The 26,434-nt window shown below is 40.5% G+C and overlaps 1 long non-coding RNA gene across 1 annotated transcript; it reads left to right on the forward strand.

The window, feature by feature from the left end:
* The first annotated feature begins 1,224 nt into the window (after window positions 1-1,224).
* Window positions 1,225-21,207, forward strand: LOC140454571 (uncharacterized). Its single transcript, XR_011952713.1, has 3 exons — window positions 1,225-1,335; window positions 20,778-20,926; window positions 21,007-21,207. It is a non-coding gene; the product is annotated as an uncharacterized lncRNA (long non-coding RNA).
* The last annotated feature ends 5,227 nt before the right edge of the window (window positions 21,208-26,434 follow it).

Genomic DNA, 26,434 nt, shown 5'->3' on the forward strand with positions numbered 1-26,434 from the left:
ACTTTCCTGTCCTTTCCACATAATTCTTGATTCCCTGGCTAATTAAAATATGTCTACTTCAGCTTTGAATATTCTTAATGATCTAGCCTCTACGGCCTTCTGTAGTAAAGAAATCCTCAAACTCACTACCATCTGAGAAAAGAAATACTTCTTCACTTCTCTCTTAAATGGGTGGTCCCTCATTGTGAGATTATGCCCTCTGCTCCTAAATGTTTTAGCTTATTTGTGTGCATTTTAAAATGGTGCCAGAGAGTGGCGACACAATACAACATTTTTCGCTATATTTTATAACAAAATACACATGACAATAAATAAATCAAATCAAATAGAAAACAAGCTTTTCACACCTACTGTATCAAGATCCTGAAGATTCTTGTATCTTTCAATAAGGTTGCCCCTCATTCTTCTACATTTCAATGAGTACAGGTCCAACCTATTCAACCTCTCCTCAGAAGACAGTCGCTCCATATCCTGGATCAGGACAGGCAGCATCCAAGGAGCAGGAAAATCAATGTTTCGGGCAAGAGCCCTTCATCAGGACCAGTACCACACTCATGGCTCTGATCTCCAGCATCTGCAGTCCTCACTTTCTCCATATCCTGGATCAGGCAAGTGAACTTTCTGTAGACTGCCTCCAATGCCAGTATATATTCCTTTGGGTTAGGACCCCAAACTATTCACAGTATTCCAGCTGTGATCTGACTAGTATCTTATATAGTTTTAGCAGACTTCCCTATTTTTATACTCCATATCTTTTGGAATAAAGGCTAACATTCTACTTGCCTTCCCTATAACTCACTGAACTTGGATGCTAGCTTTTTGTGACTCATGCAGAAGGACTCCCAAATCCCAGCTTTCTGCAGTCTCTCTCCATTTAAATAACATTCTATTCTTCCTGCCAAAGTTTTCCCACGTTATATTCCATCTGCCAAGGTTTTGCCCATATGGTAAACTTGTCTATATCCCATTGCAGACTCTTTGAGTCATGCTCATGACTTGCCTTATTTGGACTAGATATCCTTGCACTTCTTCAATCTCTCTGAAGGTGAATCAAATAATATTTGTTGATAAATGGGCCAGATTTGAGTCATTGAACTGCTTCGTTTAAAAGAACTGTTCAACTTTTATTATTAACTAATGTTACAATTTTTTTTCTATTTTCATGAGATCTTGGTATTACTGGCAAGGCCAGCATTTTCTCTCCTCATTGATTTTGAATGGAGTGGCTTACTACATCTTCACAGAGGGCAGTTATGAGTCAGCCATATTGCTGTGCAGCTGGACTGAAGTGCAAGGATCACAACAATCCCTTCACAAAGAACATCAATTAACCAAGTGAGTTTTTATGACAATGAAAGTTTCTTAACACTGCCATTTAGTTTCAAATTTTATTAATTGAAATTAATCAGCTGAATTTATGGAATTTGAATCGATGAACCCAGACCAGCAGACTGGACCTCTGAATTACTATTCCAATGAGAGTGCATCACCTCCCCCCCTCAACACAGCCAAGCTAGTCCCAAAGATTACTTTGAGGAGTATTGTTGAACTTGTATAGTAACTTGCTTAAACAGAATGCTTAACATTAACTTTTGTTAAAAAAAGATTCACACTTCTAGTGTTTTTCACCACTATCTACAGGAATAGATGGCCTTCACCCAGTAGCTAGTAATGTTAAGTCAAGATAAAACAGGTGTTTTACACTTGATAGGAGAAACAATTGTGTATCTTGCTTTAGCTGGACCTCTAGAATGTAAATTAGATGGGTACATTGTGAATTATGTGACCTTAAACACTTGCAGTTTATTGAAGAAAATTTGCATGAAACATAGAAACAAAGAAAGATATTCAGAACTAAGTTGAAGTACGTAATTAGCAAGTTAGGAAAAGCTTACCCAATGATTGATTTATTTGCTTGAATTTAGGAATATTGCCAGTGATTACACTTCGGATTTAATGAATAACTGTTGAAAGTTCTGCCAGAAGGAACCATCTGGTGTAGAATTATTACATCACCTTCATCTCAATTTGTCAGTGAAATTTGTGGCATTGATCAAGCTTATGGAGAGAAATAAAGTGAATAAAAGCATAAGTGCAGATATGAAAAGAGAAAATGCTGGAGAAATGCAGCAAGTCTGGCAGCAGACTACAAAAGAAAGTCACATCAGACGCAAAACATTAACTCTATTTCTCTCCACAGATGTTGCTAGAACTGCTGAGTTTCTCCAACATTTTCTTTTTTTTAAATTTCAGATTTCCAGGATTTGCATTTTTTTTTTGCTTTTTACATAAATACAGATAAGTAGACCCAAGAAAAAGGAGGATCACAAAAAATGTCAGGATATGAAAAGTAAAAATGTATTAAGTGTGAAACAGATTAAGGAAAGAATTGGAGGGTGATATTTATCAACTGCAAATAAATAGTCCATTAAGCTACGAGGTGATTGTAATCTTGATAGATGATGCCATCGTGGTACTGTTATTGGACTAGTAATTCAGTGATTAGTTCTGAGGAAAGGTCACTCGACCCAAAACATCAATTCTGATTTCTCTCCACAGATGTTGCCAGACCTGCTGAGCTTTTTCAGCAATTTCTGTTTTCGTTAATAATTCAATGATCCAGGTAATACTCTGGGGTCCAAGCTTTCATGGCGCATAGAGAAACATGAATTTTTAAAAATCTGGAATTAAGGATTTAATGATGCCCCATGAAACCATTCTTGATTGTTGCAAAAACCTATTTAGCCTTTTAGGGGAGGGGTTCCAACCTGCATGTAACTCCAGATGCTGAGAAATATGATTAACCTAGCAACCAGAGATGACAATGATACACACAGCATTGCTGACCTTGCAAATTCCCCCGACTAACATTTGGGATCTAATACCAAAAGTGGGAGAGCTGTCTCACAGACTAGTGCAACAGTCTGACAGATACACTATGAAATCATACTTTACAAACAATGCCCAGGCCAACAAACATCACCATAACCTGGCAATCTCACCCAGCAAAACATAGCAGCATATTAATGCATAGTCAGGAGACAGATGCCCTGTTGAGATGTCATTATCACTAATCCTCGATCACACAAAGCATCAGAGCATCACTGCCATTTCCTACTGATTATCACATACTATCCCTCCATGTAGATCAATAATAGGAGGAAGCACTAGGTATGTTAAGAGTTGCACTGGAGTATATTATTTCCAAGAATGATACCAGGAATGAGGAATTTCAGTTATGAGCACAGATTGAAGACGTTGGGACAGTTCTCCCTGGAGAGAAGAAAGCTAAGACGAGAACTGATCGACGTTTCCAAAAACATTGGCAGACTGGATAGAATAGATGGAAAGAAGCTGTTCTCACTGGTAAAAGGAGCAAGAATGAAAGAGTATAGATTTAAAATGATGTGCAAAAGAAACAAGAATGATGTGAGAAAAAATGTTTTCACATAGCGAGTAGTTAGGAAATGGAATGCACTGCCTGAAAATGTGGTGGAGGCAAGTCCAATTGAGACATTCAAAAGGACATTGGATGATTATTTGAATAGAAATAGTGTGCAAGGGAACGGGGGTAAGGTAGCACATCAGCACTAGGTAAGTATGCTCATTTGAAGAGCAGGTACAGGATGTGTCAATGGCCTCCTTCTGTGCCAGTCTGTGGTTCTGTGAAATATGAAGAATGTACTCTGGGTAGGTGACTTTAATCTCTATTACCAAGAGTGGCTCGGCAGCAGCATTACCAAATGAAGGCCATTGCTGCAAGGCTAGGTCTGCATCAGGTGATGATGGAACCAACAAGTGGGAAAAACATTCTTGACCTCATCCTTGCCAATCTGCCAGCTGCATTTGCTTTTGTCCATGACAGTATCAGCAAGAGTGACCACTTGATTGCCACAAATGCATGCCCTCCACTGTCAATGCATAGTAACAGAATATATACAATGTACAAAATGCATTGCAGAAATTCACCAAGCTTCCTTAAACAGCACCTTCCAAATTCATGACCACTACCATTTAGAGGGACAAAGGAAACAGACATTTGAGAACAACACCACCTGGAAGTTAGCCTCGAAGCCACTCATCATCCTGACTTGGATATATTACTATTCCTTCAGTGTCTCTGGGCCATAATCCTGGAACTTCCTCCCTAACTGCATTGTGAGCATATCATTGCCAAACAGAGTGCAATGGTTCACAAAGCAGGTCATGACCACCTTCTCAACGACAACTCTCAACGACAATACTGATCCAAATCTTGCAGTCCCAATCATAGGCAGCTCCGAGCAATGCAACTGAATGCCACTGACACTTAAATCCGAAAGTTGAAGTTCATGAAAACTTGAGCAGATTGTAAATACTACAGTAGTAGGCTAACGATTTACTTTGGCTGTTCTTGTAAAGCTTGCTCAGCAGTGTGACAGGAAAGTGAAAACAATTCCTCACTATCAGCATACCTACACTCTCCACTATATCATGCCTTGAACTCACAAAAAATGTTTCAATCTGCTCCAGTCACAGCCTCTGCTCCCCAGGCCTACTGCTGTACCACCAGTTCCTCTATACTCCAGCTGCTCAATCCTGTCAAATTTGCAGAAGGGTTGAGATGGAGTGGTGGAGAGATTAATATTAAATTGCAATTAATATTAAAGCAAATAAAACATTGAAAATAATTGAAATTCATTCACCAAAGTTCTGCAGGCCACCATGAATACAGAGGCATCCCCCACTTAACCACGCTGCCCCAATTCTTCTCGAACTTTGACAGGACTGAGCAGCTGGAGTGCAGAGGAACTGGTCATTAATATAGAGACGATCACAGAGTTGAAGACACACATCAAGAAGTGTGTCTTCAGCTCTTGATATTAGAGAGGGCTTGGTTTGCTGGAAATGCTTCACACTAGTAAGTCTCTCCAGTCATCTTGACAATAAATCCATTCCTCAGCAAGAAGACATTCTTGCTGCAGCTGACAAATTAGTGGTGCAGTTTTTCACTGAGTGAATGTCACAGATCTCTTTTTCACTACAAGCATGAATATAAAGGCCACAGTCCACAATTTCCCCCATTCACTGGTTATCTACCAAATTTGAGCTGGCAACCTTTGCAGCAATTTCCATAGAAAAATGGAAAACACTTCATGTAATGAGACCTAGAACTCTGTGGGAAGCTAGGGAAGTGATTGTTGGGCCGCTTGCTGAGATATTTGTACCATCGATAGTCACAGGTGAAGTGCCAGAAAACCGGAGGTTGACTAATGTGGTGAGGAAAGGTGAGGAAAAGCCAGGGAACTATAAACTGGTGAGCCTGATATTGGTGGTGGACAAGTTGTTGGAGGGAATCCTGAGACATATGATGTAGATGTATTTGGAAAGGCAAGGACTGATTTGGGATAGTCAGTGTGGCTTTATGCATGGGAGATCACGTCTCACAAACTTGATTGAGGTTTTTGAAGAAGTAACAAAGAAGATCGATGAGTGCAGAACAGTGGACATGATCTGTATGGACTTCAGTAAGGTGTTCGACAAGGTTCCTCATGAGACACTGGTTAGGAAGGTTAAGTCTCATGGAATACAGGGAGAACTAGCCATTTGGATACAGAGCTGGCTCAAAGGTAGAAGACAGAGGGTGGTGGTGGAGGATTGCTTTTCAGATCTGAGGCCTGTGACCAATGGTGAGCCAGGTCCACTACTTTTTGTCATTTATATAAATGATTTGGATGCGAACATAGCAGGTACAGTTAGTAAGTTTGCAGATGACACCAAAATTGGAGGTGTAGCAGACATCAAGAAGGCTACCTCAGAGTACAATGGGATCTTGATCAGATTGGCCAATGGGCTGAGGAGTGGCAGATGGAGATTAATTTGGATAAATGCGAGGTGCTGCATTTTGGAAATGAAAATCTTAGCAGGACTTATACACTTAATGGTAAGGTCCTAGTGAGTGTTGCTGAACAAAGAGACCTTGGAGTGCAGTTTCATAGTTCCTTGAAAGTAGAATCGCATGTGGATAGGATAGTGAAGAATGTGTTTGGTATTCTTTCCTTTATTGATCAGAGTATTGAGTACAGGATTTGGGAGGTCATGTTGCAGCTGTACAGGATGTTGATTAGATCATTTTTGGAATATTGCATGCAACTCTGGTCTCCTTTCTATTGGAAGGATCTTGTGAAACTTGAAAGGGTTCAGGAAAGATTTACAAGGATGTTGCCAGGGTTGGAGGATTTGAGCTATTGGGAGAGGTTGAATAGGCTGGGTCTGTTTTCACTGGAGTGTGAGACTGAGGGGTGACCTTATAGAGGTTTATAAATTCATGAGGCGCATGGATAGGATAAATAGACAAGGTCTTTCCCCTGGGATGGCGGATTCCAGAACTAGAGAGCATAGGTTTGGGATGAGAGGGGAAAGATTTAAAGAGACCTAAGGGGCAACTTTTTCACACAGAGTGGTGCGTGTATGGAATGAGCTGCCAGAGGAAGTGGTGGAGGCTGGTACGATTACAGTATTTAAAAGACATCTAGATGGGTGTATGATTAGGAAGTGTTTAGAGGGATATGGGCCAAGTGCTGGCAAATAGGACTAAATTAGGTTAGGACATTTGGTCGGTATGGACGAATTAGACCAAAGGGTCTGTTTCCATGCTGTACATCTCAATGACTCTACGACGCTATAACGGGATGACTTGATCACTTTGTATTTCTCAGTACAGTCAGTGTCAGGTCTAGGAGTGGGAGGCTTTGTTTTGAATTCATAAAATCCCTACAGAGCAGAAAGAGGACATTCAGCTCATCAAGTCTGCACCAGTCCTCTGAAAAGTGTTCCACCCAGACCCACTGATCCCAGAAACCCAACAGTTACCATGGCTAACTCACCTAGTCTGCACATCTTTGGACTGTGGGAGGATCCAGAGGAAACCCATGCAGGGAGAATATGCAAAATCCACACAGACAATCACCCAAGGCTGGAATCAAATCCTGGTCCCTGGCATTGTGTGGCAGCAGTGCTAACCACTGTACTAACCTGCCACCACTGAATTGGTGGGAAACTATTCCGGTATTATGTTTATCTTTTTTTAGTAGGGGATGGTAGTGTAGTGGTACTGTCACTGGACAAGTAATCTAAATCCCCAGGCTATTGCTTTGATAAAATTTGAATTCAATTAGAAATGTATTTGATAATAAAAGCTGGCCTAATGCTGACCATGTAGCCATTGGGAATTCTTATAAAAACCTATCTTGTTCACTCATGTTCAAGGCAATGGCAAGAAACTCATAGCAAGGAAAACTGCTATCCTTATCTGATCTAATTTACGTGTGACTCCAGACCTAAAGTAATTTGATTCTTAATTGTCCTCTGGGCAATTAGGGATGGGCAAACAATGCTCAATTAATTAATTTTACCCATGCAACATCGATAAAAAAGACAAAAAAAACTTCACCAACAATTGTACAGAAATTAACTAATGGTTAGAAATACTTGGAAGTTATAGCATTATAGCATATATGTGGACCTCACCAACATCGTTTGGAAAGTATGTGAGTGCTTTAAATATTGACTTGTAAGGTCCAAATTGTGTATGATTCACACAGAAACATTTGGGTTGCTGCACAGTGTTGAGAGAATGTTGTTCATCATTATCAGTCATCATCTGGTACAGAGTAGGGAGGGTAGGGAGTCGTAATACAGAGTAGGGAGGGTAGCTTATTATAGAATCGTATAGACTTCTATGCATCATTGTTACAGGAGAAACAGCTTTGGAATTTTGAGGGAAGCATCTTTCAATTTCAATCTTTCATCTTTCAATCTGATAAGCTGCTGTTCCATTCCACTCCATCCCTCCAATTACTTCACTTATAAATTCAATTCTTACAATATCTTTTAGATCAGAGACAGAATAACTCACAAGCATTTCCATGACAACTGAAATTTCTAGAGGTTGCTCATGTTCTTTCTGATGAGACCGCATTCTGACACCCTGGTTCAATAGTCATACTGTTTGAAAATGAGAATTCTCCTGGATGATATATTTATCCTCTAATCAATACAGATTACTGAGATATCTTATTCATTTCCTGTTTCTGTGTTCTTTATTGTCCGAAGTTGATCAAACATTTGTCCTGCAACAGTGCCTAATTGATTTCCCCCTCATTCTTCTAAATTCCAATGAAGAAAATTCTACTGAGTCTTTCCTCATAAGCCAACGCTCTATACTCCGGAATCAACCTAGTGAATTTCCTCTGCACCCCCTCCAGTACCAGTACATCCTTTCTCAAGTAAGGAAACCAAAACTGCACGTAGTTTTCCAGGTGTGGCCTCACCAGCACCCTATACAGCTGCAACATATCCTCTCTACTTTTAAACTCACCCCTCTAGCAATAAAGGACATATTCCATTTGCCTTCTTAATTATCTGTTGTACCTGCAAACCAACTTTCTGCATTGATGCATAGGGACACCCAGGTCCCTCTGCTCAGCAACATGCTGCAATTTCTTACCATTCAAATAATCACTTATTACTGCTATTCCTACCAAAATGGATGACTTCACATTATCACAATATAAATGCAAGTAATTTCTTAGGTAGAAATTGTAGCTCAGTGGGTAGTATCTTAATTCCCAAAAAAAACCATGGCTTAGGATACTCTGAAAGCTTAAAATGCATAGTATCAGGAAAAATAGAACATAGAACATAGAACAATACAGCACAGAACAGGCCCTTCGGCCCACGATGTTGTGCCGAACTTCTAACCTAGATTAAGCACCCATCCATGCACCTATCCAAATGCCGCTTAAAGGTCGCCAATGATTCTGACTCTACCACTCCCACGGGCAGCGCATTCCATGCCCCCACCACTCTCTGGGTAAAGAACCCACCCCTGACATCTCCCCTATACCTTCCACCCTTCACCTTAAAAGAATCAAACCAGATTGAAACTCTCCAATTTCCAAGTTTAACTGAGGTTGAGTGAGGGAGTGACCTACTAATTTGTTCATGGAATATTGTTCGGTCATTTAAATATTGGAATGAGATTGCAGTACCCTCTATGCCAAGATTCCCCATGGCATGAAAGACCGAATCAACAGAGACCAAGAGGAGCGGAAGAGTTTCCTCACGGCCCTACAAGCTGAACTGTAAACAGTCAATCCTCCCAGCCTGTCCACCCATATGAGCCTGTCTGCTCACCTCATCACCTCGTGGAAAACCCCGATCACCATCTGTTTCCTGCACCATCATCAGAAATCAACATCCTCCCCCCTGCCAGCCCCAACAACCTGTGAGCATCAGATCTCCTTGCACACTGGGATCCCCAAGTCTTTGAACTACTACTTGGGCCACCAACAAATTGACAATGAATAAATAAGATCAGAGTTGAAGGTATAGCTCAAAGATTGATGTCAAAGAAATTAGTTTTGATTCTTGGGCACTGGAACCTCTACCCAGGAAAGAGAGCTGTTTCTTTGGGCTGAGGTTTAACCAGGCTGTGTCCAATGCCCTGATGAACTGAATAACCAGGGCTGGAGAGAGAAAGGGAGAATTTTAAAACAAACAGTGGCTGAGGAGGAGCAGTGTGGGGGTCAGGAGGTGCAGAGTGTTTCAGGGAAGAGTAATTTAGCAAGTTACAGAAAGGCCAAAGCAACAGTACAGGGTAGAGGAGTGTGACAGAAAGAGATATAGTTTACAAAAATAAGAGTTCAGCAACAAAAAGGGGTCAGACCAGAGAAAAATGGCAAAAGGATAGGATTAAAAGCACAAAGGATTAAAAGCATAAAGAAAGGAAAAGGAGGTGGAAAGCTCTGTTCATAAAGGATGAGATCAACACAGCAATAAGGAATGACAGCAGCTCAGACGATCGAAGTATAAAATCAATTTTAATGAAGAAATTAAATAGCACAAATATTACTTTGCATTCTTTTAAACTCCAGTGAGTGTAGCCTACTATGCTTAGCTTTTCATCAAAGGTCTTTCACTCTTAATAAATCAGGTGAACCAATCTGAACTGTTTCTGAAGCAATTATTACTTTGTTCAACAGGAGACCAAAACTGTACACAGTACTCCAAATAGAGTCATAGAGATTTACAGCACGGAAACAGACCCTTCCGTCCAACATGTCCATGCCAACCAGATATCCCAACCCAATCTAGTCCCACCTGCCAGCACCTGGCCCATATCCCTCCAAACCCTTCCTATTCATATACCCATCCAGATGCCTTTTAAATGTTGCAATTGTACAAGCCTTCCTCACTTTCTCTGGCAGCACATTCCACACACGCACCTCTGTATGAAAAAGATGCCCCTTAGGTCTCTTTTATATCTTTCCCCTCTCACCCTAAACCTATGCCCTCGAGTCTGGATTCCTCCACCCCAGGGAAAAGACTTTGTCTATTTACCCTATCCATGTTCCTCATGATTTTATAAACCTCTATAAAGTCACCCCTCAGCCTCTGATGCTCCAGGAAAAACAGCCCCAGCCTATTTAACTTCTCCCTATACCTCAAATCCTCCAACCCTGGCAACATCCTTGTAAATCTTTTCTGAACCCTTTTAAGCTTCACAACATCCTTCCGATAGGAAGGAGACCAGAATTGCATGCAATATTACAAACGTGGCCTAACCAATGTCTTGTACAGCCGCAACATGACCTCTCAACTCCTGTACTCAATACTCTGACCAATAAAGGAAAGCATACCAAACTCCTTCTTCACTATCCTATCTACCTGCGACTCCACTTTCAAGGAGCTATGAACCTGCACTCCAAGGTCTCTTTGTTCAGCAACGCTCCCTAGAACCTTATCATTAAGTGTATAAGTCCAGCAAAGATTTGCTTTCCCAAAATGCAGCACCTCACTTTTATCTAAATTAAACTCCATCCTGCCACTCCTCAGCCCATTGGCTCATCTGACAAAGATCACTTTGTAATTCAAGGTAACCTTCTTCACTGTTCAATACACCTTCAATTTTGGTGTCATCTGCAAACTTACTAAGTACACCTCTTAAGCTCATATCCAAATCATTTTGAGGTGCACTTTTATATTCCAGTCCTCAAAACAATAAAAGACAACATTGTATTTGTTTTCCTAATCACTTGTTGTATTTGCATACTAACTTCTAAAGAAGGATCATACTGGACTCAGTTCTCTGTGGTTATTTCAGATTTCCAGCATCTGCAGTACTTTGCTTTTTATCATGTGATGGAATGCTCGCCACATGCCTGGATGTTTGTAGTTCTAAAAGCACTCAAGATGCTTGACAGAATCCAGAAGCAGTCTGCTTGATTGTTCAATAATGGAATCACTCCTAATATTGCAGTCGATGTTTTAATATTTGCAAGCAGAAGCTAGTTGAATACTATCAGCACTTTGCCTGTTGTGAAGGGATAGGTTAGATTCATAGAGTCACAGAGATATATAGCACAGAAATAGACCCTTCAGTCCAACTCGTCCATACTGATCAGATATCCTAACCTAATCTTGTCCCATTTGCAGTCCTTGACCCATGTCTCTTCCTATTCATATACCCATCCAGATGCCTTTTAAAAGCTGTAATTGTATCAGCCTCCACCACTTCCTCTGGCGGCTCATTCTATACATGCACCACCCTCTGTGTGTAAAAGTTTCCCCTTAGGTCCCTTTTAACTTTTTTCTGCTCTCACTCTAAATTTAAGTCCTCCAGTGCAGGACTCCTCCAACTCAGGGAAAAGGTCTTGTCTATTTACCCTATCCATGCCCCTCATGATTTTATAAACCTCTATAAGGTCACCCCGCAGCCTCCAACGCTCAGCAGAAAACAGACCCAGCCTATTCAGCCTTTTCCTGTAGCTCAAATCTTCCAACCCTAGCAACATCCTTGGAAATCTTTTCTGAATACTTTCAAGTTTCACAACATCCTTCCAAAAGGAGGCAGTTCAGAATTGCACAGAATATTCCAAAAGTGATCTAATCAATGTCCAGTACAGCCTCGACATGACCTTCCAAATCCTACACTCAATTATCTGACCAATAAAGGAAAGCATACCAAATGCTTTCTTCACTATCCTATCTACCTGCAACTCCACTTTCAAGCCAAATATGAACCTGCATTCCAAGGTCTCTTTGTTCAGCAACACTCCCTAGGACCTTCCCATTATGTCCTGCTCTGAGTTGCCTTTCCAAAATGCAGCACCTCACATTTATCTAAATTAAAAACGGAGGTAACCTTCTTTGCTGTCCACAACACCTCCAATTTTGGAGTCAACTATATCTCGTATGTTCACATTCAAATCATTTACATAAGTGATGAAAAGTAGTGGACCCAGCACCGATCCTTGTGGTACTCCACTGGTCACAGGCCTCTAGTATGAAAAGCAATCCACCACCACCACCCTCTGTCTTCTACCTTTGAATCAGTTCTGTATCCAAATGGCGAGTTCTCCCTGTATTCTATGAGAATCTGATCTTGCTAACTAACCAGTCTCCCATGGGGAACCTTGTCGAACGCCTTACTGAAGTCTATATAGATCACATCTACTGCTCTGCCTCATCAATCCTCTTTGTTACTTCTTCAAAAAACTCAATCAAGTTTGTGAGACATGATTTCCCACTCACAAAGCCACGTTGATTATCCCTAATCAGTCCTTGCCTTTCTAAATGCATGTACATCCTATCCCTCAGGTTTATCTCCAACAACCTGCCAACCATGATGGCAGGCTCACTTGTCGAGAGTTCCCTGGCTTCTCCTTACCACCTTTCTTAAATAGTGGCACCACCATAGCCAACCTCCAGTCTTCCAGCACCTCACCTGTGACTATTGATGACACAAACATCTCAGCAAGGGGCCCAACAATCACTTCCCTAGCTTCCCACAGAGTTCTAGGGTACACCTGATCAGGTCCTGGGGATTTATCCACTTTTATGCGTGTTAAAGCATCCACCACCGCCTCATCTGTAATATGGATATTTTTCAAGATGTCACCATCTATTTCTCCATATTCTATATCTTCCATGTCCTTCTCCACAGTAAACACTGATGCAAAATACTCATTTAGTATCTTCCCCATCTCCTGCAGTTCCACACATAGGCTGCCTTGTTGATCTTTGAGGGGCCCTACTCGCTCCCTAGTTATCCTTTTGTCCTTAATATATTTATAAAATCACTTTGAATTCTCCTTTATCCTTTTTGCCAAAGCTATCTCATGTACCCTTTTTGTCCTCTTGATTTCCCCCTTAAGTATACTCCTCCTGCCTTTATACTCTTCTAAGGATTCACACAATCTCTGCTGTCTATACCTGACATATGCTTTTTTGTTTATCTTAACAAAAACCTCAATTTCTCTAATTATCTCGCATTGCCTTTCACCCTGACAGGAATATACTGTCTCTGGACTCTCGTTATCTCATTTTTGAAGGCTTCCCATTTTCTTGCTGTGCCTTTACCTGCAAACTTTTGCCCCCAATCAACCTTTGAAAGTTCTTGCCTAACATTGTCAAAATTGGCCTTCCTACAATTTAGAACTTCAACTTTTAGATCGGGTCTATCCTTTTCCATCATTATTTTAAAGCTAATAGAATTATGGTTGCTGGCCCCAAAGTGCTCTCCCACTGACACCTCAGTCACTTGGCCTGCATTATTTCCCAAAAGTATGCCACGTTTTGCCACTTCTCTAGTAAGTACATCCAACACTGAATCAGAAGGTTTTCTTGTATGCACCTACCAAATTCCTCTCCATCTAAACCCTAAACACTATGGCAGTCACAATCTATGTTTGGGAAGTTAAAATTCCCCACCACAACCACCCTATTATTCTTACAGATAACTGAGATCTCCTTACAAATTTGTTTCTCAATTTCCTGGTGACTATTGGGGGGGTTCTATAATGTAATCCCAAGAAGGCGATCATCCCTTTCCTATTTCTGAGTTCCACCCAAATAACTTCCCTGGATGTATTCCCAGGAACATGCTCCCCAAATACAGCCATAATGCTATCCCTTATCAAAAACGTCACTCCCCTTCCTTTCTTGCCCCCCTTTCTGTCCTTCCTTTCGCATTTGTATCCTAGAAAATTAAGTTGCCTGTCCTGTCCATCCCTGAGCCATGTTTTTTGTAATTGCTATGATATCCCAGTCCCATGTTCCTAACCATGCCCTGAGTTAATCTGCCTTCCCTGTTAGGCCTCTTGCATTGAAATGAATGTAGTTCAATTTATCAATCCTACTTTGTTATCTGCCTTGTTCCTGCCTGCCCAGTTTCTCTTACTCCTTTTTCCAACTGTAGCAGTCTCAGATTGATCTCCTTCCTCACTATTTCCCTGCGTCCGAGCCCCCTGCCTTACCAGTTTAAATCCTCCCGAGCAGCTATAGCAAAATTCCCTGCCAGTACATTATTCCCCTTCCAATTTAGGTGCTATCCATCTTTCTTGAACAGGTCACTTCTACCCCAGAAGAGATTCCAATGATCCAAGATTGTGAACCCTCTCCCCTGCACCAACTCCTCAGCCAAACAATCATCTGCTCTATCCTCCTATTCCTACCCTCACTAGCTCATAACACTGGGAGTAATCTAGATATTACTACCTTCGAGGACCTCCTTTTTTAAATTCCTGCCTAGCTTTCTATATTCTCCCTTCTGAATCTTATCCTTTTCCCTTCCTATGTCATTAGTTCAAATGTGTACAATGACGTTGTGGTGGTTTCTCTCCCCTTGAGAACATTCTGCATCCTCTCTGAGATATCCTTGATCCTGGCACCAGGGAGGCAACATAACATTCTGATTTTTCACTGCTGGCCACAGAAACGTCTGTCTGTGTCTGACTAGATAGTCCCCTAACACAATCGATCGCTTGGAACCCAATGTACCCTTCATTACATTAGACCCTTTCTTGATACCAGAAACGTGGCTGTTCATGCTACATTCACCTGAGAGTACATTTTCCAAAACAGCATACTTGTTCAAGATGGGTATAGCCACTGCCTGTGAACCCCTCCTACCTTTCCTGGCGTTAACCCATCCACCTGACTATATCTGTGGCATTTCCCCCTTCCTATAATTGCCATCCATCACACCCTCTCGTTCCAGCAAATTCCTTATTGCCTATGACTGCTGCTCCAACCGATCCATGTGATCTGACAGGATTCGCAACCAAAGATACTACCTGCAGACAATCATCAGTAACATGGAAACTCTCCCTAACCTTGCACATCCAACAGAAAGAGCACATCACCTTACTAAAGGCCATCTTTGCTCCTTTACAATCTACAGATGAGAAAATAGCACCATCTTATTGCTCATAAAAACACTGCTCTAGACGAACTTAATACTTATGGCTTATATTTTCAAAATTTAATGAAGAGACAGTTCTCAAAAAAACACAATCAAGAAAGAACCCACTCTACTCACTATTGTAGATTTACAGCAAGGCTATGCACTTATCTGTTCCTTACTTAAAAACCATGCACTTATCTGTTCCTGTGCTGTGAGCTCTCCCACACAGGTTCCTCCAAGGTCAGCTGTGAATTTTGCTGTTTGATATTTTTTGCTAGATGCCCTCTGATGTCCAGGGATACTTGAACTCAAACAGAAAAGGCAGTAACTGTGCAAATTCACTGCTGTGTCCCACAGCAGTATAGATTTCTTTCTCTGACCATGTGGTGACTGCCTTTGTCTGTCTTTCTCCTTTTTAAAGTACCAGTGTTTTGATCTTTTGTCCCCAAAAGTTCCAAAACAATGCAACAGCATATAAAACAGTAATTGCTGCTCCTGGAATTCAAGGAAATCTCTTCCAAAACTTATGAAATTTCAAAAAAAGGAGCAGCTCTTACAGCCACAACTTTTTCCCGCATTCCATCCTGGATTACCCAGCATCCTTCTCAGGATTTCCCAGAATCCTTTTGTTTGATACAATTCATTAGTTTAGTGGAAGAATAATCTACACACATCAAAACAGCACTAAAATTCTTATAACAACTTCATTCATTTGTGTGATAGACAGAATGTCATTTTGGCTTGATGGTAACACCCTATTAGATGGCAAACACCATTTTTGTTACGTCTATATAGCAGCAGTGTGAACTAGCCAGCTTCACTTGTTATAGAGTCATAGGGTCATAGAGACGGACAGCAAGAAAATAGATCCTTTAGTCCACCTCACCCATGCCAACCAGATATCCTAAATTAACCTATTCCCATTTATCAGCATTTGGCCCAAATTCCTCTAAACCCTTCTTATTCATATACGCATCCAGATCCATTTTAAATGTTGCAATTGTACCAACTTCCACCACTTCTACAGGCAGCTCATTCCATTTCAGCACCACCCTCTGCATGAAAAAGTTGTCCCTAAGGTCCCTTTTAAATATTTCCCCCCTTACCTTAAAACTATGCCTTCTTTTTCTGGACTTGCCCACCACAAAGAAAAGACCTTGGCCATTCATATTTACCATTCTCCTCATGATTTAAAAATTTCTATAAGGTCACCCCTTAACCTCTGATGCTCCAGGGAAAATAGCCCCACCTATTCATCCTCTGCCAGTAGCTCAAATTTTTCAACCCTCACAACCATCCTTGTAAATCTTTTCTGAACTCTTTCAAGTTTAACATCATCTTTCCCAAGGCATACAGACCAGAATTTAACACAATATTCCAAAAGTGGCCAATGTCTTAAACAGCCACAACATGATCTCCCAACTCCTATACGCAATCTACTGACCAATAAAGGCAAGCATACCAAATGCCTTCCTCGCCTTCCTATCCACCTGCGACTCCACTTTCAAGGAACCTGCAGTCCAAGGTCTCTTTGTTCATCAACTCTCCCCAGGATCTTACCATTAATGGTATAGGTCCTGCCTTGATTTGGATCAGCCTCCCATAAGTTAAAGTTTTTAATTGGAGTAAGGCGAATTTTAAGGGTATGAGACAATAACTTTCAAAATTTAATGGGAGTAGACTGTTTGCAGGAAAAAGGACATATGACAAGTGAGACACTTTCAACGGTGTGATGACGAGAGTTGAGAGGCATTTTTTTCCTGTTAGAGTGAAGGGTAAGGCAGGTAAGATTAAGGAACAATGGATGAATGAAGAAACTGAGGTTCTAGTCAATAATAAAAGAGGATCTTATTTTAGATATAGACAATTTGGTTAATTGAATCTCTTAATCAATATAAGAGTGTCAGAGGATTCTTCTAAACGAAATCAGGAACGTGAAGAGGGGATATAAAATAACATTGGCAGATAAGGGTAATTAATCCAAAGAGATTCTACAAATACATTAGGAGAAAGAGGGTAACTAGAGAGAGGGTAGGCCCCTTAAAGGTCAAGGAGGTCATCTTTGCGTTGAACCCCAGGAGATGGGAAAGATACTAAATAAGTATTTTGTGTCAGTTTTTATTGTGGAGAAAGAAATGGAGTTGAGAGAATACAGAGAAATAAATCTTGATGTTTTAAAAACAGTTCACACTACAGAAGAGGAAATTTGGGAGATCTCAGAGGTTATAAAGATGAATAAATCTCCGGGACCTAATCTAATGCACCTAGAATGTTTTGGGCAGTAAGGGAGGACATTGCGAGATCCCTTGCAGAAATATTTGCATCATCTATAACTACAGGTGAGGTGCCTGATGACTGGAGGGTGGCTAATATTGTACATTTGTTATAAGGTTATAAGGAAAACCCAGGAAACTGAAGACCTCTGGTCTGACTTCGGTTGTGGGTCATTTGTTGGAGGTGATTTTAAAAGATGGGATTTGTGGACATTTAGAGAGGCAAAGATTAATTCGGGATAGTCAGCATGGTTTTGTGTGAGGAAAGCTGTGTCTCACAAATTTAATTGAGTTTATTGAGGAAGTTACCGAAACAATTGATGAGGACAGAGCAGTAGATGCTGTTTACTTGGACCTTTGCAAAGCCTTTGACAAGGTTCTGCACAGTAGACTAATTAGTAAAGTTAAAAAGTGCAGTGCTGGAAAAACACAGCCGGTCAGGCAGCATCTGAGGAGCAGGAGAGTCAACATTTTGAGCATAAGCTGTTCATCAGGAATGTGTTTGGGGGGTGGGGGGGGGGGGGGGGGGGGGGGGGGGGTCCAAGGGGGCCGAGAAATAAATGGGAGGAGTTGGGGACTTGGGGGGGAAAGATAGCTAGGAATGTGATAAGTGGATAAGGTGAGGGTGATGGTGACAGGTCGGAGTGGAGGGTGGAGTTGATGGGGGGGAAGGAAGATGGACAGGTAGGACATTCAAGAGGGCGGTGCCAAGTAGGAGGGTTGGATCCGAGATAAAGTGCAGGGAGGGGAGATGAGGAAACTGGTGATATTGACATTGATTGCATGTGATTGGAAGGTCCCAAGGCAGAAGATGAAATGATCTTCCTCCAATCGTCGGGTGGCTAGAATTTGGTGGAGGAGGCCCAGGATGTGCATGTCCTTGGTGGAGTTTCGGGTTGGCAGGGGGGTGGGGTTGAAGTGATCGGCCACAGGACTTTGGGGTTGTTCAGTACGTGTGTCCCAGAGATGTTCTCTGAAACATTCCACAAGCTGGAGTCCTGTCTCCCCAATGAAGAGGAGATGATATCAACAGGGGTTTGGAGGTGCAGGAAAATCTCTGCCTGATATGAAAGGATCCTTTTGGACCTTAGACGGAGGTGAGGGGTGATTTGTGGGCACAGGTGTTAAACCTCTTGTGGTGGCAAGGGAAGGTGCCAGGAGTGAAGGCTGCGTTGGTAGGATGTGTGGGCCTAACGAGGGATTCACAGAGGGAATAGTCTCTGTGGAATGCTGAAAGGAATGGGGAGGGAAACATATAGAATCCCTACAGCGTGGAAACGGATCCTTTGGCCCAACAAGTCCACACTGACCCTCCGAAGAATAAGCCACCCAGACCTATTCCCCTATACTATATTTACCCCTCACTACCTGTCCTTCTTCCTTCCCAACTATCCGCTTCACCCTCCACTCCAACCTATCACCATCAAACCACACCTTAATCCACCTATCGCATTCCTAGCTATCTTCGCACCAACCACACCCCTCTCAGCCCCCTTGGACCACCACCTCCACACATTCCTGATGAAGAGCTTATACCCAAAACGTTGACCCTCCTGCTCCTTGAAAGCTGCCTGACCTGCTGTGCTTTTCCAGCGCCACTGTCTTTACCTCTGGTCTCCAGCATTTGCAGTCCTCACTTTCTCCTAATTAGTAAAGTTAGGACACATGGGATTCAGGGTGAGCTTGCCAATTGGGTAGATAATTGGCAGGGGACAGAGATTGGTAGTGGAGAGTTGCTTTTCAGACTGGATGCCTGTCACCAGTGATGTTCTGCAGGGATCAGTTCTGAGCCCTCTTTTGTTTGTCATTTATATAAATGATTTGGATGAGAATATAGAGGGCATTGTTAGTACGTTTGTAAACGACATAAAAATTGGTGGCACAGTAGGCAGTGAAGAAGGTTTTCTATGATTACAAAGGGATCTTGATCAAATGGATCAATGGCTGAATGGTTAGCACTACTGCCTCAGCGCCAGGGATCCAGGTTTGATCCCAGCCTTGGGCGACTGTCTGTGTGGAGTTTGCACATTCTCCCTGAGTCTGCGTGGGTTTCCTCCACAGTCCAAAGATGTGCAGGTAGGTGAATTGGTCATGCTAAATTGCCCATAGTGTCAGGTGCATTAGTCAGAGGGAAATGGGTCTGCGTGGGTTACTCTTCAGAGGCTTGGTATGGACTTGTTGGGGCTGAAGGGCCTGTTTCCACACTGTAGGGGAATCTAATCTGTTGCAGAACAGAGAGCCCTAGGATGTCAGGTACATATTTCTTTGAAGTTTGCATCACATATAGACACGATGGTTAAAGAGGTGTTTGGCATGCTTGTCTTCATTGCTCAGTATTTTGATTAGAGGAATTCAGAAGTCATGCTGAGATTGTACAGGACATTGGTGAGGCCTCTTCTGAAGTACTGTGTCCAGTTTTAGTTTTAGGAAGGATATTATTAACTGCAAGAATGCTCAGAAGAGATTTACCAGGATGTTTTAGTTATAAAGGAAGGTTGGATAAGCTAGGATGTTTTTTCTCTGCAGTGTAGGAGGTTGAGAGGTGACTTATAAAAGTTTATAAAATAATGAGGTGTTTGGATAAAGCTAATGGTGGCTGCCTTTTCCCTAAGATGGGGGATTTCAAGACTAGGGAGCAGTCATATGACCTTCTGAGACTATAGTGAGTTTACCATACCTTTACAAATGGATCAAAACCCACGTATCACTCATTCAAACTCCAAACCCTAAAATAAATTGTATACACACAAACATATATAAATTATGTACCTCATGTCACATGGACCTGCATTACTGTCAACCGTTCATATCAATAAAGATATTAATCGTCTCCAATTAGCCCTTGACTACATGGTGTGCAAAACTAAATATGACTTGTGCAAAAATTACATCAGGCTCACACTGTGATCCACTTGCATGTACTGGGAACTACATATACTACATATATTCTTTGCAAGCAGAAACATGCTCTCCACCGGTTTCAACTTGGCAAATGAGGTGGCTGGTTCATTTCTGACAGCCAAGTACCTGAGTTAAAATTTTAACAAAGCTTGGTATTTAACTGTCAGTCATCATCTAACTGACTTAACAGTCCACTTGCCAAACAATCAGCATTCTCCTGTCTTTCAGTATAAAGGTTGTTTTCACTTCACAGCGGTAGTTCTCATGAATATCCTGATAATATCCTAAAAAGGTTTGCCATTATTTGTAAATCAATGAAGATCAGTTATGGTGGACAGATTGGCTGTAATTTTCCAAAATCCCTTACATTCTAGAGGGAGTGCAAGACATTAGAAAAATACAAACGTAATGCCCCTATTCAAGAAAGACGGAAAACCAAAAACAGGAAATTATCGGAAGGTTACATGAACATGTATGAAAGGAGAAATGCTGGAATCCATTATTAAGGAAATGTTATAACCAGGTGAGGAGAGGTCATGGTTCTTCTCTTTCTTCCAACCCCACTTGTCACGATAAATACCTGTTTTATTATTTCCTTTTTAGCATGTAGTTACCAAACTTCACTTAATTTCGAAAACCAGATAAAAAAATTGAGGACCACCAATTTCAAGGATTTCTTGAGTGAAAGAGAGTGGAGTTTTATTATCTGAAAAGAAGACAACAAACACATGCATGACACAAGTAACGAGCTTAAAGAGAAGCTTTGAAAGAAGAAGTGCCGAGGACAGACAGGAAGAAGAATCATAAAGGCAGGTGTATTGTACACTTTCTTAGAGTCTGTAAGTTACAATGTTAAATGTGAGTTCCAATTGTTTAGCTGCTGCCCCGATCCTCATAAGTGATGAAGATTGCTGATATCTTGATTTTTCAGTCAACGGAGGATTTTCCAAGCCTTTATTTCACTGGTGTGGTTTGCCAAAAATAAGATTGAGAGATGGAGAGAGGAACTTTCCATATTCTTGCTATATGTTCTTGCTTTCTCTTTCTTTGTTGCTCATAGCAAGCTATTTAAATAAGTCATGATTTGGAGAAGTCAGTGTTGGACTGGGGTGTACAAAGTTAGAAATCACACAATACCAGGTTATAGTCCAACAGGTTTAATTGGAATCACTAGCTTTCATGACAACCACCTGATGAAGGAGCAGCGCTCCAAAAGCTAGTGTTCCAATTAGTTCCAATAGTGTTGGACTATAACCTGGTGTTGTGTGATTTTTAACTATTGAAATAAGGTTTGTTTGCATATTCTTAGAATGGCTACATTATCTTTTCCAAACTAAACATTCTGCAGATAACCTTTCATCTTCAATGTAAAGTTATCATGCAAGTGTAAGTAAAACAAAAGATACAATTTTTTGACACTTCACAGAGTTTCAGTGTTTCTTAAGTAAAGTGATAATTCTGAAGCTTTTTTTTTGTGTATCCATATGGGATACATGGGTTTGCAAGAAAGCAGCCATTTCAGGTCAGCAGTGCCTTTATTTTAAAAATCATGTTGAGTCCATGAAGGTCTCAGGTATTGATATCAAATAATGTAAGTAGAATATTGATAGTCATTTTTCACTGTGATCACAACAGAAGTATTCGCAGACTATTCTGAAAATCCTAATATCGAGCAAAGACAACATATCTTTGTGAAAAGGAATCTATGTTTGACAAATTTATTAGAATTCTTTAGGATGTAACAAGTAAAGTAAACAAAGGGAAACCAGCAGATGTAGCACAATTAGATTTCTAAAATGAATTTGACATGTCATGACTCAAGAAACCATGGTACAGTGGTCACATATTAACATGGATTGAAATTTGGCTAACTAATAGTGCCAGGATAAGGTGATCAATTAAAAGTTGGCATACCTTATCTGGTGGGATGTCACAGAAATCAATGCTGGGACCTCAACAATGCACAATCTATATTAATGTCATGAGTGCAGGGACAAAGTGTATTACAGTTAAACTTGCTGATGATAAAAAGATAGGTAAGAAAGAATGTTATCATGACACACAGGGTCTCCAAATGGGTAAGGATAGGTCAAATGAGGTGGAAGAATATTGGCACATGGAATATAAAATGGAAAAATTTGACATTGTCTACTTTGGTGGGAAGAATATAAATGCAGAATATTATTAATTAGCCTGGAGATGCAATAAGTAATTAGAAAGGCACCCTGTATGTTCACCTTTATTGCAAGGGGATTAGAATATAAGAATAGAGAAGCTTTGCTACAATTGGAAAAGACTTTAGTGAGACCAAACTCAATGTACTGTGTACAATTTTGGTCTCCGTATTTAAGGATAGTATACTGAATAATGGAGGGGTTACAGCAAAGGTTTGCTAGGTTGGTTTCTGGAGATGCTGGTGTTGGACTGGAGTGGACAAATTTAAAATCACACAGCAACAGGTTATAGTCCAACAAGATTATTTGAAAGTACAAGCTTTCAGAGCACTACTCCTTTGTCAGGTAACTAGTTCCTGGAATGAGAGGCTTGTCCTATGATAAGTGGCTGAGTGAACTGTGCCAATACTCAGGATTGAGATAAGGAGAAATTTCTTCATGAAGTTTTGTACATCTTTGGAATTCTCTTGTCAGGAATTTATGGATGCTGTATCAGTGAGTGTATTCAAGTTTGACATCTCTCAGAGAAACAAGTGCTATGGGGAGAAGCCATGAAAATAGAGCTGAGGCAGAAAATCAGCTGATCATACTAAATAGTTGAGAAGCTGGAGGGGACAGTGCCATGTAATCTGCCACCCTTATTTATCCTATTATTGACATCAAGGGCAATCACTCTCACCTCATCACTGGAATTCAGTGTTTTTGTTCAAGTTTGGATTAAATTTGAGGGGCTTGGAGCAAGAGGTGTTGGCAAAATTAAAACTGAGCAGGTTATTGGTAAGTAAGTGCATGTTGGTAGCACTGTCAATGATACCTTCATCACTTAGCTGATGTTTGAGAGTAGATTGTTGAGATAATAATTAGTGAGATTGGATTTTTCTTGCTTTTTGCGCACAAAACATAACCAGACAATTTTCCACCCTGTCAAGTAGATGTCGATGTTGTAGCTGTATTGGAACAACTAGTTGCACTTATAGGATACTAGTCTGAAAAACACCTGCAGCAATGTCTATGGACTCACAGCATTGGCCTGCAAAAGTAGCACAATTATTCTCTCTGTGCTCGGAATGACTCCAGGCAACAACTGACAACATTTTTACCAATTATTACCACAACTGTTACAGCTCAATTTCAGCCATATCACCTGTTTAGCTGTCAGATCACCAGGTGATTAACCAATTCCTTAATAAGGTTATGTAAGTCAAGAACCTTAGTAACTTCCTGAACTCCTAAACCATCGTCTAATATTGAAAGAATCCATCTATTTATGGAAAGCTACCCTGAATAGACACAGATTGGAATTAGCTACATTTTTATAAGTTGAAGTGAATATAGATTTGTAAACTTGTCACGTTCTTACCGAACACATAAATTCTTCATTTCCTCTTTTCTGAAAATATTGTTTAGGCAATGTTATACAATGGCAGGAATGTCTTTAATTTATATACAACACATTCTTGATATTATTTGAAGCGCATGATGCACATGCTTCAGCATGTTCACCAGGTAACATTTCATTTCAGCAGTAACATAGAATTTACTTGCAGATCATTTTGATAAATAAGTCAACGATTCTCAAACTTTAAAAATTTGCAAGTTTTACATCATCATATTTAAAATAAGCGTGCAATTATAACTTGGATTATTTATTGAGTGAAGAGAATTCATCAATAATGTAGTCATGAATGCCCTCCTTAGTAAACAGTTTGCTATTACCATGCATTTATTTAAGCAGTTAATTTTATTAGACTTTTTTTTAAGATGATTTATTTCTCCCTTAGAGTTTGTCCTCTGTTCAATGTGCCATTCCAATGCTGACAAGGTAGGAGGCTATCTCCTATGTTTATCTAGACACTGCACTCTGATCAACAACTGGATGGTACTCACCAGCAGTTTAAAATACATCCTGCTCCATTTAACTCAGATTCCTTTTACAACAGTGCTGTCTAATTCTAGTGTTCATCACCAAACATGTGGCACATTTAGAATCCAATTATGACCAATTTGATTAATAAATAAATAATTAGTAAAAGAAACTGAAGTTTGACATATTAACTGAATATTACTCTTATAAAATATGCAGGTGAGCATTAACCTCGGTATTGTTGGTAAAGGCTGTATTTGTTGGCATCTACTCCATCAGAAAGAAACAACACTAACCAATGCTAAACACTCCAGCAGGACAGTTATGGGAATGGGGAAGGAACACCTAACAGTGTTCTGGATAGAGGACAAGGTTAGTCTCAGTAACCACTGTTATGAAATCAAAGGATCATAAAATCAAAGTACAATCATTGAACAAAAAAAAACTGGAAGCTGCACTGAGATAAACATTGTCTGATAAATTTGCGAGAAGTTCGAACTTTGATGAGAGACTGCATGAATGGCAATGGATGTTTATTGAGTAAACATACACATGGAGTATGGCAGGACGAGGGACACCAGACTGATTCCTCAGATGTCAGGACTGATGTCTGAAGAAAGATTGGATCAGTTAGAATTATATTCCTTGAAGTCTGAAAGAATGAGGGGGTATATCACAAATTCCCATAAAATACTAACAGGACTAGATAGGGTAAAAGCAGAAAGAATGTTCTTGATGACCAGGGAGTCCAGAACCAGGAGTCATAGTTTAAAAATAGGGGTAAACCCTTTATAACTGAGATGAGAAGAAACTCTCTACCCGCAGAGTGATGAGCCCGTGGAGTTCTCAGTAACAGAAAATAGTTGAGACCAAACATTGAATGCTTCAAGAAGGAGTTAGATATAGTTTTTAGGGTTAAAAAAGGTCAAAGAGTCTGGGTTGACAGCAGAAACCAGGCACTGAGTTGGATGATCAGCCCTGATCATATTGAATGGCAGAGCAGGCTAAAAGGGCTAAATTTCCTGTTCCTGTTTCAACTCCTATTTTCTATGTTTCTAGAAAACGAGCCACCAGGATACATGAACATCAACTAGCCATAAAAAGACATGACCCACTCTTACTAGGATCCTCACATACAGATGAGGAAGGGCACAACTTTGACTGGGACAACACATCCATCCTAGGACAAGCCAAATAGGGACAAACATGAGAATTCCTAGAAGCATGGCATTCCAACCAGAACTCTGTCAACACATTGATTTTTATCCCATCTACCACCCTCTAAGAAAAAGAACAGGAAATGACATCACCACAGCAACTGACATCACCAACCCAAGGAAACCTAAACACATAAACAGAAAGAGGGTCACTAACACCAGTACTTCACCGCAGGCTCACTGATGATGTTACCTAGTATGATGACAAAACATCTGAAAACAAACCTTCCAGCTCAGCAAGCAAAATTACATCCACGTTTGTATGTTTTCTACAAAAATAAACAGATGGCTAAAACAATGTATCAGGAGCCCCATCAGCGGTCAATCAGTGAATCCTAGTGGATAACATTGGTCCTTTCATTTCTCCTTCCTTTGGCATCTCTCCCTGATTGGTCAGGTGTCCTGCAGGAACTCATGAGGCTACATCCATTTTTATAGTGATATTCCTAAGAACTTGTTTACGGTTTAAAAGCATTGATACATAGTACAATGGTAGCTAAACATCTGCCTTAGGATATTGTTCCAACTTAAGTTTTCATTCTCCATGATTTTTGCTAGTTCAGTACATCAGATCACTCCTGCAGACAAGCCCTTACTCCTTAAAATCTGTATTTGCCATCACTATTCTATTATCTAGATAATGTTTAGTCAGTACAGGGATTGTATTGTTATGTAATAGAATCTTCTTCGACTTTGAAAATAAATATTTTACTCGACTGTGACCTAAGAAAGGAAAAGAATAAATAAATCATAAATGGATAATTGACTAGTAACAA

Source organism: Chiloscyllium punctatum, chromosome 3 (genome assembly GCF_047496795.1).
Source record: "Chiloscyllium punctatum isolate Juve2018m chromosome 3, sChiPun1.3, whole genome shotgun sequence".
Lineage (NCBI taxonomy): Eukaryota > Metazoa > Chordata > Chondrichthyes > Orectolobiformes > Hemiscylliidae > Chiloscyllium > Chiloscyllium punctatum.